At 42.6% G+C, this 12,838-nt stretch overlaps 1 long non-coding RNA gene across 1 annotated transcript; it reads left to right on the plus strand.

Annotated features, from left to right (window-relative positions):
• The first annotated feature begins 422 nt into the window (after nt 1-422).
• On the plus strand, nt 423-1,374 carry LOC109200024 (uncharacterized). Its single transcript, XR_002060249.2, has 2 exons — nt 423-797; nt 1,094-1,374. It is a non-coding gene; the product is annotated as an uncharacterized LOC109200024 (long non-coding RNA).
• Nucleotides 1,375-12,838: the final 11,464 nt, after the last annotated feature.

A 12,838-nucleotide genomic window follows, 5' to 3' on the forward strand; every position in this document is an offset into this window, starting at 1 on the left:
ACGATAAGGGTTTTCAAGCTCCTCGAGAAATAAAATTGTCCACACAAAGGAGCGACATTTCTGGGTCCATTTTAAAGTTTTCGCGCTGTAGCGCTGGCGAATGGGAAAAACACGCAAGTAAGGGCGGAGTTGAAGGCTAGGAGGCTGTCCACAGCCCATCTGTTATGTTGGATACTCATTGTTTGTTCAATAAAGGTTCTATGGAGAAAAAAGGGGGCCGTCCACAGCCGCTCACTTCCTGACTACCCGTCCGTCTAAGGACACTACCTTGTGACGTAGGTAGTTAGTGTCCTTGTGAGCATCTGTAACCCTGGTTAAAAGCCTGTTAGTAAAAACAGTCATAAGAAATATATTACAGGTGATAAATAGTCAATAAATAGAACATAATGCTTAAGAAAATTTATTAAAAACATCAGCAATGATATAATTCATGGTATAGTGTTTCATTTGTGTTTAAAAACATGTTAAAAGGTTAAAAAACTTGCTAATTCATGGTGTTTTATGTTAATTAAGGTAAAATGGCTAAAATATGTGTTCAGACTCTTATTGTGAAAGGGTACGCTGCAGCGTGACTCCTGTGATCAGCCACACCCAATCGTGTTGTTCCTTCTTTTTGATGCTGGAGAGGGAGAAATGCAGGTAGTCCTTGCGGAGCTGCTGCCTAAACGAGTGAAAAAATATTAAAAAACAAGCCAGAAGTCTACATAAAGCCATTTTTGTACTCTGGAGAATATATTTTTGTTTTTCCGACCTGTCTTTGCCTTGGTGACGTCGTGAACGTAACCGAACGGGACTTGGTGAGTTCAGAAATTGTATTTTATTTCATGCAAGAAATGTTTTGTTGTATTATATTGCTCATTTCATGCAAATGGAAAGTCAAGGTAGCAGATTTATGCTGTTTTATGTTAAAAAAACGGTGGATTAGTGCTTAACCGACAAACAGGCTGCAGTTCAAAGGCCTTTGAGGGTGTTTCAGCGGCGTCACCTCATTTAAGACTGAATAAGCTGGAAAAAACGGACTTTTACTGTTATTTAAGGGCTACCCGTGTGTTATTTTCAAATGTTTATGCATATTGCTTTGTTGTTATGGTAGGCCATTAAGATTTGGATCGGGAAATGCCGAGCTAGATTCGGAGTTTGATCCGCTGAGCGAGAAACAAGATGGCGAGCCACCCAGGGACCCATTGAACTGTACCGAGCAGGAAAAAAGAAACCGCCCCCTGCTGGACGTTGAACTCTTTCACTAAAAAAAACTGGTAGGATTAATCCATACACCTCTGCAAAAGAACAGTGGACTTTCAAAGCACTGGAAAATCATTCAGAGCAATTCCAGGATTTATAGTTAAAGGACACAGAGACAATTTTCTTTTGTTTGCTTAAGGGATTTGTTCAGAGTTTTGCTGAATTGTTTTCAGTTTTACATTTATTTATTTATTTTTGTAATTTATTTTGGTCAACCTTGCATTTTAATGCTGTAATGGTGTTAATGGAAATGTAAATAATTTAATTTGGGTTAAAACAAAATAAGGAATGGTTGAAATTTAAAGGTGAACTTAGACCAAGATTAAATTAAATCTTGGGCTTAAAAGAACTAAGCTTGATTTAAAGTAACACAGTGTTAATGCAAATAGATCAAAGAATAAACTTGAACTTAGAACTTGAAATGAAAAGACAATAACCTAGGTTGAAAATAACATCCTTTTAAAGCCAAATAAAAGGTTTTGAAATAAAACGGATAAATTAACAGAAATTACTGAACTAAAAAAGGGGAAAGAAAATATCTTCTTTTCCTTAAATGTGAATTTGAATGTTTTATGTAATGTGTGTTAACTGTCTATTCTCTGTCTTTACAAAATAACAAGCCGGCAATTTAAACTTATTTTCTGGTCTGTGGTCTTTATCACTCATTACTACTCTAGTAGTCGAACCTAACTGGTCCTAGTATACTGTAACGACTCCAGAAGTGTTACACATCCTTCCCCTGAATTCGGACACAGCCGTTGAGGAGGTCAGTTTGCCATTTAAATCAGCTGTGTTGGATCAAGGACACATCTAAAACCTGCAGGACACCGGTCCTCGAGGCCTGCAGTTCGACACCTGTGCTGTATAGGCTCTCAGTTGCCGTTAGTGTCGTTAGGTGAACTGGTGATCTAAATTGCCCACAGGTTTGAACATGAGTGTGTGGTTGTCTGTTTCTGTGCATCAGCCCTGTGTCAAGCTGGTGACCTGTCTAGACTGTATCCTGACTGTCGTTCTATGGCAGCTGGGTTAAGATGGCAGCTGGGTTAAGCCTCCATCTACACTGCCATACGAAAATGGCATTTTCAAATGTATCCACTTTGGAGATACTTTCCCCAATCAGACCAGGAGTGACATGTTTAGCTGCATGTTCTCCTTAAATTGCTGGTTGGCTGAGTGGTGTCCCAGAAACGATGTGGACTTTATAGATAATTGGCAAACCTTCTGGAGGAAACCTGGTCTTGTTAGGAGAGACGGCATCCATCCCACTTTGGATGGAGCAGCTCTCATTTCCAGAAATATGGGCCAATTTATTAAACCCCCCAAAATATGACTATCCAGAGTTGGGAACAGGAAGCAGAGTTGCAGTCTTACATGCCCCTCTGCAGCTTCTCTCCTCCTGCTACCCCCCCAAAAACCCATCTCCATAGAGACCGTGTCAGCTCCCAAACAGACAAAAAACAAACTAAAAACCAGCAATAAACAATTTAAACATACAAAATCAAGAAGAAAGAACAATACAGTATCCACATCTGAACCAAAGAGTAAAACAGTGAAATGTGGATTATTAAATATTAGGTCTCTCTCCTCCAAGTCTATGTTAGTACATGACTTAATAATTGATCAACAAATCGATTTACTCTGCCTTACAGAAACCTGGTTGCAGCCGGATGATTATGTTAGTTTAAATGAATCAACACCCCCGAGTCATTCTAACTACCAGAAACCTCGAAGCACAGGCCGAGGGGGCGGTGTGGCAGCAATTTTTCACACCAGCCTATTAATTAACGAAAGACCAAGACAGACTTTTAATTCATTTGAAAGCCTGATGCTTAGCCTTGTCCACCCCAGCTGTAAAACTCAGAAACCAGTCTTACTTGTTATCATGTATCGTCCACCTGGGCCTTACACAGAGTTTCTCTCTGATTTCTCAGACTTTTTATCTGATTTAGTGCTCAGCTCAGATAAAATAATTATTGTGGGTGATTTTAACATCCATGTAGATGCTAAAAATGACAGCCTCAACATGGCATTTAATCTGTTATTAGACTCAATTGGCTTCTCTCAAAATGTAAAAGAACCCACCCACCACTTTAATCACACTCTAGATCTTGTTTTAACAAATGGCATAGAAACTGAACATTTAAGTGTTTCCTGAAAGCCCTCTGCTGTCTGATAATTTCCTGATAACATTTACATTTACAATAATTGATTACACAGCAGTGGAGAGTTGATTATATCACAGTAGATGTCTTTCTGAAAGCGCTGTAACTAAGTTTAAGAATATAATCCACCCACTGTTATCATTTTCAATGCCTTGTACCAACATAGAGCAGAGCAGTTATCTGAACACTACTCCAACAGCGGTCAATTATCTTTTGTTAATAATTTTACCTCTTCACTACGTACGACTCTGGATACTGTAGCTCCTGTGAAAACTAAGGTCTCAGGTCTACTTTTAATGCCATTGACGTTAAGTTAGACTCTTTTTCTCCAATTGATCTTTCTGAGTTAACTTCAATAATTACTTCCTCCAAACCATCAACGTGTCTTTTAGACCCCATTCCTACAAAACTGCTCAAAGAAGTCCTGCCATTAATTAATTCTTCGATCTTAAATATGATCAACCTATCTCTAATAATCGGCTATGTATTACAGGCCTTCAAGGTGGCTGTAGTTAAACCTCTACTCAAAAAGCCATCTCTAGACCCAGAAGTCTTAGCTAATTATAGGCCAATCTCCAACCTTCCTTTCATATCAAAAATCCTTGAAAGAGTAGTTGTTAAACAACTAACAGATCATCTGCAGAGGAATGGCTTATTTGAAGAGTTTCAGTCAGGTTTCAGAGCTCATCACAGCACAGAAACAGCTTTAGTGAAGGTTACAAATGATCTTCTTATGGCCTCTGACAGTGGACTCATCTCTGTGCTTGTCCTGCTAGACCTTAGTGCAGCGTTCGATGCTGTTGATCATAATATCCTATTAGAGCCTATTAGAGCGATTAGAACATGCTGTAGGTATTACAGGTACTGCGCTGCAGTGGATTGTATCATATCTATCTAATAGACTCCAATTTGTACATGTAAATGGACAGTCCTCTTCACACACTAAGGTCAATTATGGTTAGGGCTGCACGATTTTGCATAAAATGAGAATCACGATTTCTTTTGCTTAGAATTGTGATCACGATTCTTTCACGATTTTCTTTTCCAATATAAATATTTATTGCACTTATTAACTGCACATCAACTTTGTAACAGTTGAAACTGAACATAAAAACAATAAATAAACATAAAAACAATAAATGCCTCACATTTTGTGGTTGCTGCAAAATGTTGTAATGCTTGAAATTCCGTTTCCACCGTTGCTCGACACTGCGTGTAGAGAGCAGGTAGTGCAACAATAGAAAAATAGTTGTGGGACGGCACTGTGCAGCGTTTGTCTAGGGTGTTGATCATTTTCGTAAATCCCTTGTTTTGCACAGTGTTGATATATCTTTGGTCAGGTGATGAGTAATAGCCTCCGTAATTTCTTTGTGCCTGCGGGAGTTCGACGTGTATCCGGTTGTTCAGTGATGACGTGACGAATCCTACTTCCGGGCCTAAAGTAGTCTGCGTTTAATATGGCTTTTGTGTTGTTAACATGTTTAATGTTTTGTATTTTCTTCTATTTAATCTCAAAAAGCTCAGAAAACAGTCAGTGATCACTGTTGACCTCCCTCGGCTTTTATTACCGCTAATCATTTATTTAAGCTCAGTTTTTTAAACCTTACGATGTAACTACAGCACAGCCCATGCAGCAGTATATGAATGACTAACCTAGTATTGTGGATGGATTATCTCACTTGTTCTCCTGGCTGAAGTTTAGTCCTTTTACAGCATCCTGTAATGCGATTACATTTGTTCCTGACCACCGAGAACACTCACGTTAACTTTTATCGAGTGGAAAAAAAGTTAGCTTGTTTATATTATGCTAACATAGCTGTGTCGCTAGCGGTCATGTAGCACATCATTATATACCAGCTAGCCAAACTTCAGTAACCCTACAAACGTCACTGCTGTTTAGTTTTCTGTCATCATTTATGTTGGAAGTGATAGCAGAGCTGTACGTTTGAATTTGTTTCCAAAACCCCGCAGTCAGGACATGCTATATTGTATTTAGATAGAAGCTAGCGAGCTAACTTCCTTCCTTCCCCATTAAATGTCATAAATTCCGTTTTCATGGATGCCTGGATGTTAAACTCAATTGTTACACCTGGTAGAGCAGAACACTGATCATTTTATTAAAGATGAAAGACTTTAGACAGTTTTGTCAGTAATGCCACAGTGATCGTTTGATATTTGGACCTGCAGTGGAGTTTAGGCCCAGACACGGCCAGTGACGTCAGACTGAACAACCGGATAGGGAAGCGCTGTATAAGCTTCCCGTTATTGATGTTTGGGTGGTTGGCCGGGACGAATTTTCTCCTGTCACTTTCTCGTCATCCCCGACATGTTCTCCGTTGTTTTTTCCCTGCCAATTTGAGCATCACGGCACAGTTTCTGTAACACGTGGTATAAGGCTATGCCCTTGTCATTTGTTGAGCAGGAAGAGTGAGCGCTTGTTTTCATGCAGATTACGTCCCGGATCAAAATGCGGTACAATGGTCGTCGTCTTTTTTTTTTTTTTTTTTTTTTTTTTTTAAATCGTTGTCATTTGGAAATGAGATCGCGATTTTCTAACGATTAATCGTGCAGACCTACTTGAAATGCTCCCAAAAATGGCACTACAGCATGTAAAAATATAATATAAGCTCTGGTGGACTTGGTTCTATGGTAGGTCTTAAAGGGTTAAACAGAACATGGTTATTAAACATATCCTTATGAATAGTAAGGCCAGTTTTCTTATAAAGATGTTCAAGCCGTCGACCTTTAGCTTTCAATAGTCGGAGTTCAGGTGTGTACCAGTGTGCAGAGCGAGAGAAGAGTACAGTTCTGGTTTTTTGTGGAGCAAGAGAATTCAAAATACTACTGAGGCTATGATTATAATAAAATACTAGATCATCTTGAATAGCCAAATTGTTAGGAGACAAGCAGCTAGAGAGAGCAGAAGAAAGTATATCAAGATTTATATTCTTGATATTCCGGAAAGAAATAATACGAGGATTGTTAATTATAGAGAAAGTCATGTGAACATTAAAGGAGAGAAGTAGATGATCCGAGATTAGCAGCTCGTCAGCTGTGCAGTTGGAAGGGGCAAGTCCAGAACAACAGACTAGGTCCAAAGTATGGCCCTTAGTGTGGGTAGGGAAGTTTATAGGGCTGTGCGATATGACCAAAATCTCATATCCCGATAGAAGAATTCTATCTTCCCGATAACGATATAAATCACAAAAATGTAACATTTTATGTAAATTCTGTGAATCTCGGGCAGCTCGACTTGCGGGAAGTGTTTCCAGCTGCGCGTCATGTAGCTAGAGTCATGTGTTTTAACCGATGCATGAAACGATACATTTTTAGACATAAGTTGTAACGGCCGCCGTTTTCTTTGTGAGTGTTTATTACGAGGCGTGCTGCAGGGAAAAGCCTGTTCTAACGTTTGAGTCCAAGGTTTATTTTTTAGCACCTGGCGGCTCTTTTTTTACTTCTCGTCCGTAAATAATCTGCTCTTTCACGTGATTCAGTTTATTTTGAAAAGTCTCAACAGGATCTTGAGTTTTATTGTGAAAGGTTTATGTGGAACATAAACAACCGGACACGCAATGGTGTTACCGTTGTTGTTGCTAACAACAACGCATGAAAACAGGCGCTTGTCGGTCCGTAGTGTGGTTATATTTAATATAAGAGAAAGAGAGAACTTTAAGAAATTAATATAGACACTACAGTGACCATCAGAACGATAAAAAAATATTGCCGTAAACAGTTTATTTTGCAACACCACGAAACAAACGATAGCGTAAAATGAAACGATAGACGTTTTTCTATCGTCATCCGATATATATCGTTATATCGAACAGCCCTAGAAGTTTATGTATTTTTTAAGGCTGAAGCTATCAAAGCAGGATACCTCCTTGGTAAGAGGATGATCACAGTTATCCACATGGACGTTGAAGTCACCCAGCAATATTATATTAGTGGAAACAGTAGCTAGGTTGGTCAGCAGATCAGCAAAGTCACTTATAAAAACAGAATTAAATTTTGGGGGGTGGTAAATGACAGCTATGACAGTTGGAGTGGGTCCTGAAAGTTGACAAACAACAGATTCAAAGGAGCTGTAGGTAGGGACCGACAGTGGCGAGATTTTCCAGTTCTCGTGATAAATTACCGCGAGGCCACCACCACGACCGGACTCGCGAGGTTGGCAGGTGTAAACAAACCCCAGGGGGGTGGAGTCGTTGAGTTGCGAAAAGTCATTGGGCTCTTGCCATGTCTCACTCAAGCAGAAAAAGTCAAACTTACGGTCTGTTAGGAGATCCTGGATGAGATGTCCTTTGTTTGTAAGCGAACGGATATTAAGCAGGACGAAGTTGACGGAAGTACTGTCAGACTGGGTGAGAGTGTTGGCCGACCTAGGCAGGTTAGCCAAAACATTGTGGTCAACGGACCTGCCGGGGTTCCGTTGAGAGCGACCAGAGGTGGACCAGAAGGACTGAATTGGCTTGGAATTATCCTGATGGAAATACCGACGGGAGCCCCGATGGACGTACTTTCGGCGAGGAAGGCAATGTCCGTGTGGAGATGAAGAGCGGCCAGCGGTGGGGCAGCCAGGGAGAAGCGGAGCCGGAGGAACTCATCAGCTGTATACTGATGGAGCCCAGTGCCCAGTCGGTAGATCGATGACATAAAGATCCAAACCCACAAAGACAGTGCATAGATCCTGAGAGGCCACATCACGGACAGGAACAGCCGGACAGAGACACCGGTGGGCCGCAGAGACGAAACAGGACAGGAGTCCGAGCGACAGAGATTGCGGTGAGTAGCGGCAGCAAGTCACGCCAGCGTTCACTCAACCGGAAGTGATGGGATTTCCGGCTCTTTTTAGAGAACCGGCTCTTTCGGCTCCGAACCGGCTCTTTACGTTGTTTTGTTGCTTTAATTAATTTATTATTAACAACAATATAACATTATGCACAAAAGGAATTACTAATGTAAAATAAAAGTGGTTTTATTTATATATGTTTATTTATAAATATATGCGGTGGCCACTATAGACAAAACATGTACAAACTCCAAAAAACACATTTCTAGAGTTAATTGAACTTCCAAAACAGAGCTACCTAGATCACTTAAATTACACAATTGAAAGCATATGTGTATTGTTTGTGTATTTATACACAAGCACTCATATATAGTTAAATTATTCAAAAAAAAATGTTAATTTACCTGTTACTACCACACACCTATGGGCAGAAATCTGTGTCATCAGAAACTGAATTTGAATAAGTTAAATTTGAATAAGTTAAATTTGAATTTGAATTGCTCAGATTGAATCTGAATTGTAACTTGAATAAATGCTTTTGAAAACTGAATTTGAATTAGTCTAATTTGAAATTGAATTTATGGTTTGAAAATGATCATCACTAAATTGAAATTGAATTTTATATATTGAAAATGAATTCATTTGCTTTGAAACTGCATTTTATCCTTTAAAAATTCAGCTCTCGAATAATTTCAGTTTCACGCTCACCATTCAGTTTCAGTTCTACAATTCAATTTCAGTTCCAAAATTCATTTTTTTTGGGACTTACATCCAGTTCCGGTTCAAGCGCAGATTAATAGAACTACATTTTGCCAGCGGACCGAAAGTGTTACTGACGGGAATCTACAGCGTCTTGAGCTGAATTAAGACTTCAGAAGTCATTCGTCATGTCGAATGACCAGCGGATAAACTCTCAGGTTGGTAATAAATGTATTACATGTATAAGAACAAGCGTCATGTTAACAAATGATAGCCGTACAGTAACTTTTATGCTTATTGTAGCTGCTAGCTAAAAACGCTAATTTAGCGTAGTTTGCTCTGAATTCAGCTTTGACAAATATGATCGACTGTTTCTAGTAGAAATCCAAAGTTGTCATCTTGTACCCTGTCAGAGCCCTGTATTCTTGCAGAGACCCCTACAGTAGGGAAACATGCAAAACGGTGTCCAAACCTTTGTATTTTAGCTTTATTTATGTCTTACACAGCACCCCAACTCTTTAGCCAACTTAATAACTTTAGCTAAAGTGAATAGTTAGTCTAATTCATTAGTGCAGCATTACTGGATCACCTGTGTTTGAAGTGATATAATATGATATACAACTATCACTGAAACAGCAAACTTTGTAAATAAACAACACTTCTCATTCTCTAAACGTTTGGCCACAGCTGTAGATTACACTATCAGTGCTTTTTCACTCTTGACAATAATTACATTTCTAAATTCTCTTTGTGCATTTACAGGTAAACAATATCTAATATTTTGTCTAAATGACTGCTTTGTCTTTGAAAAGGTGCAGAGCCTGAGGCCGGTGACAGTCCAGTTCTTTTTTTTTTTTTTTTTTTTTTTTTTTTTTTTTTTTTAAAACCTGTCCCGTTTGGTTCTTTTGCCATCAGAATTATTGTCTAAAGGTGAAGAAAGATGCCCAACGGATTTACTTTACCAAATTGACCATCCCAGCCTTGCCGTAATGGTCCATGTGATTCACCTTTTATTGTTTATTTTATTTTCACTTGCTGAATACAGGACAGACTTGACTGGGGGAAAGAAAGGGGAGAAAGAAAGAGGGAAAGAAAGACAGCTGAGAAGAGGGACGGGGGAAAAAAGGGCAAAAAACAAAAACCAACAGAATAAGCAGACAAAAAATACATATATCGATCACCTGGATCACCTGTTGAGAAAGAAAAACGAAAGCAAGCAGAACAAAACGAGAGTAATAAACAACATCACAATGATATATGGGAATATGACAGTAAATACTAAATATTAAACATTATTGTGCAGCACGTAATATCGACAGCGCACAGTGTGCTTTGAGGTAAGAGCCAAAAAGGGTGTAGTTTGTGTGTGTGATCACCTGTGTGTACACCTGTGAGCATGGACGCGCTTGGTTTTTTTTTTTTTTTTTTAAAGGTTCCTTCATGTAATGATCTGCTAGAGGGTGTGGGGGGCCACTGCCCCGTCCTCCAGGGCATGACGCAGGTATCGAGGAGATCAAAACTCCAGACATCCAGAGGCCCCCAGAACACAAGAGACCAAGGAAGACCAACAGAGGGGCAGCTGCATGACTATCCCAGAAAGAGCTAAGGAGAGTCCCAGATGAGGGGTCACCCAGCAGCCGCGGAGCAGAAGCCAGGGGGGGTTGCAGTGACGTGCCCGTGAGCTCCGCTGGCAGCCAGCTGTGCCTGAGTGACCGAGCCCCGGGCCGAGAGGCCGAGGACACCCCATCTCCGAAGTGGCCCGAGCGAGCCCCAGGCTCCAGGCCGCGATAAGCAGCCGCCAAGGAGTGAGCCGGTGTGTACCTGGGCGCCCATCCCCGGACACAAAGAACCACCAACGCACCGATGTCTGAAGGCATCCGCCACTGGCAGGGGAAGTGGTGGGGGGCGTCTGATACCCAACCTGACATATAGACACAGACATACAGGCACACACAAATACAAGCATCCATTCCCACCCTCATGCTCTCATAAGCAATCACTCCACACTCAACCAACGTGGAGACAGACATAAAGAGACGCTGTACACACAATTACTCTCCCCAAGCGTACTCTAAGAACCGGGTCTAGGTACCCTTGCCCCTGGAGGGGGAAACTGCACCCAGACCCAGGTGGTGTTACCCTTTTCCCTGCGGTGGGGAGAAGCAGACCGCCCCGACTCCGCAGCAGCAGGGAGGCCCCATATTCCAGACCCCAGTCGGACGGCCAACTCCTCCTCCCAGCCCCCCCGCTCCAGCAGGCCTCAGAGAACAGGGGTGTGTGAAGACTCCAAACCTCCCTCCACCCGCTCTTATGTAGTGTTGATGTATGTGTGTTCTAAGGTGCATTTAAAACCCAGGAGGGCATGGAGCTACCTGCCAGAGCAGTAGGTAAGCGCATAGCCCCTCCTGCTAGCCCTCAATGTCTACGTGTATTTAAAATTGAGAGGTGGGCAACGACGCCAGGGGTGAGGTGTACACCCTGATGGTAATTTGGATTCTGTGTGGCATGCCCACCCCCAAGATCCTATATGTATGTGTAATGAGAGTGTGAGTAATGTGAATCTCTAAGTTGTAGGATAAAATTGAGGCAGAGGCAGCCAGAAGGGGACAGAGGGGGGGATGCCTCCTCTGCACCCTGGTGACACACCCCTACCCCAAGGCCCTGCATGTGTGGGTGATTGTGGTGGAGCAGGAAGAGGGAGGCAGCTGGAGATGGGGAGGGAAGGAAGGGAGGGGCAAGTGACCCCTCCCTGGGGCCAGCTCCCCCGCTGACCCCAGTAGGCACCCCCATACTCTGCAACCCGCCAGAGAAAGGGGGGCCCAGGCCCATCCGGACCGGGGCCCAGTGCAGCAGCGCCGCCCGGCCCCACAGAGCCCGGGACAGTCCACCTGTCCCCACCACAGAGAAAACTGCACCCACCCCATCATCCACTCATCTTCCAAACTACACAAGACAATAGACGCCCAGGCTGAGATCTTCCTCCACCTCTCCTGTATCTCCCCCTCCTGCAGAGAGAGTTCCTGAAGAGAGGAAAGCTCCTGCAAGATGTGACAACCTCCCACACCAGTTACAGAGCCCCCCAGGTGGCTCGATGCACCGGCGGCACCCTGCGCCAGGACTGGACCCCCATACACCCACCCGCCCACAACCCCGGCAACACACCAACCAGGACCCAAGCCCCTGAGGCCCGGCCAGGGCCCCAGCCCAGAGACTGAGCGCCCCCAGAACCTCACGCCCATCCCGGACCCACCGAGGGGCAGCCAGGCTACCAGGTCAGTAACCCACGTCCGTCAGCACAGACCCTCCCCTAGCCCCGCTGCACGTAGCCACGAGGAAACCGTCACCTAAGAGCCAACAGAGCCCCTAATTGGCCATGACCGCTACCCCGGGTTGAGCCCCCAAGGAAGATGCTCCTGGGGAACCCCCGATGCCCTAAGCCTGTCCCTACCCCCACACCAATCACAACAGTGAAGGTGGGACCAAACTATGACCCCCCCACCCCCACTAGGTGATGGAGCTGATCAAAGGAGCCCAGAGCAATTGATCTGATGTGGTGGCAGAGGCTGTATCAAGACTAATGTAATCTAATAGATAATTTCTATATTGGTTAGAATTAAGATTATTTTTATTTTTCCAGTTCATGAGGACTGTTTTCTTGGCTATGCATAAGGCAGTGAAAACCATATGGGCTATATTCTTTTCCGTAGTGACATTATCTAAGCTGCCCAACAAACATGCTAAAGGGGAAGTTGGAATGTTACATTTCAAACACTTTGATAAGTCTTCACATATCTCGCGCCAAAACTTCTGAACTGGTGGACAGAACCAAAGAGCGTGGATATAATTGTCCGGTGAATTGGTTTGGCAGTGTGAGCAGTTGTTGGTAGACGTAAAGCCCATCTTGAACATCCGATGGCCTGTATAGTGCACTCTATGTAGTATT

This window comes from Oreochromis niloticus, unplaced genomic scaffold (genome assembly GCF_001858045.2).
Source record: "Oreochromis niloticus isolate F11D_XX unplaced genomic scaffold, O_niloticus_UMD_NMBU tig00002581_pilon, whole genome shotgun sequence".
Lineage (NCBI taxonomy): Eukaryota > Metazoa > Chordata > Actinopteri > Cichliformes > Cichlidae > Oreochromis > Oreochromis niloticus.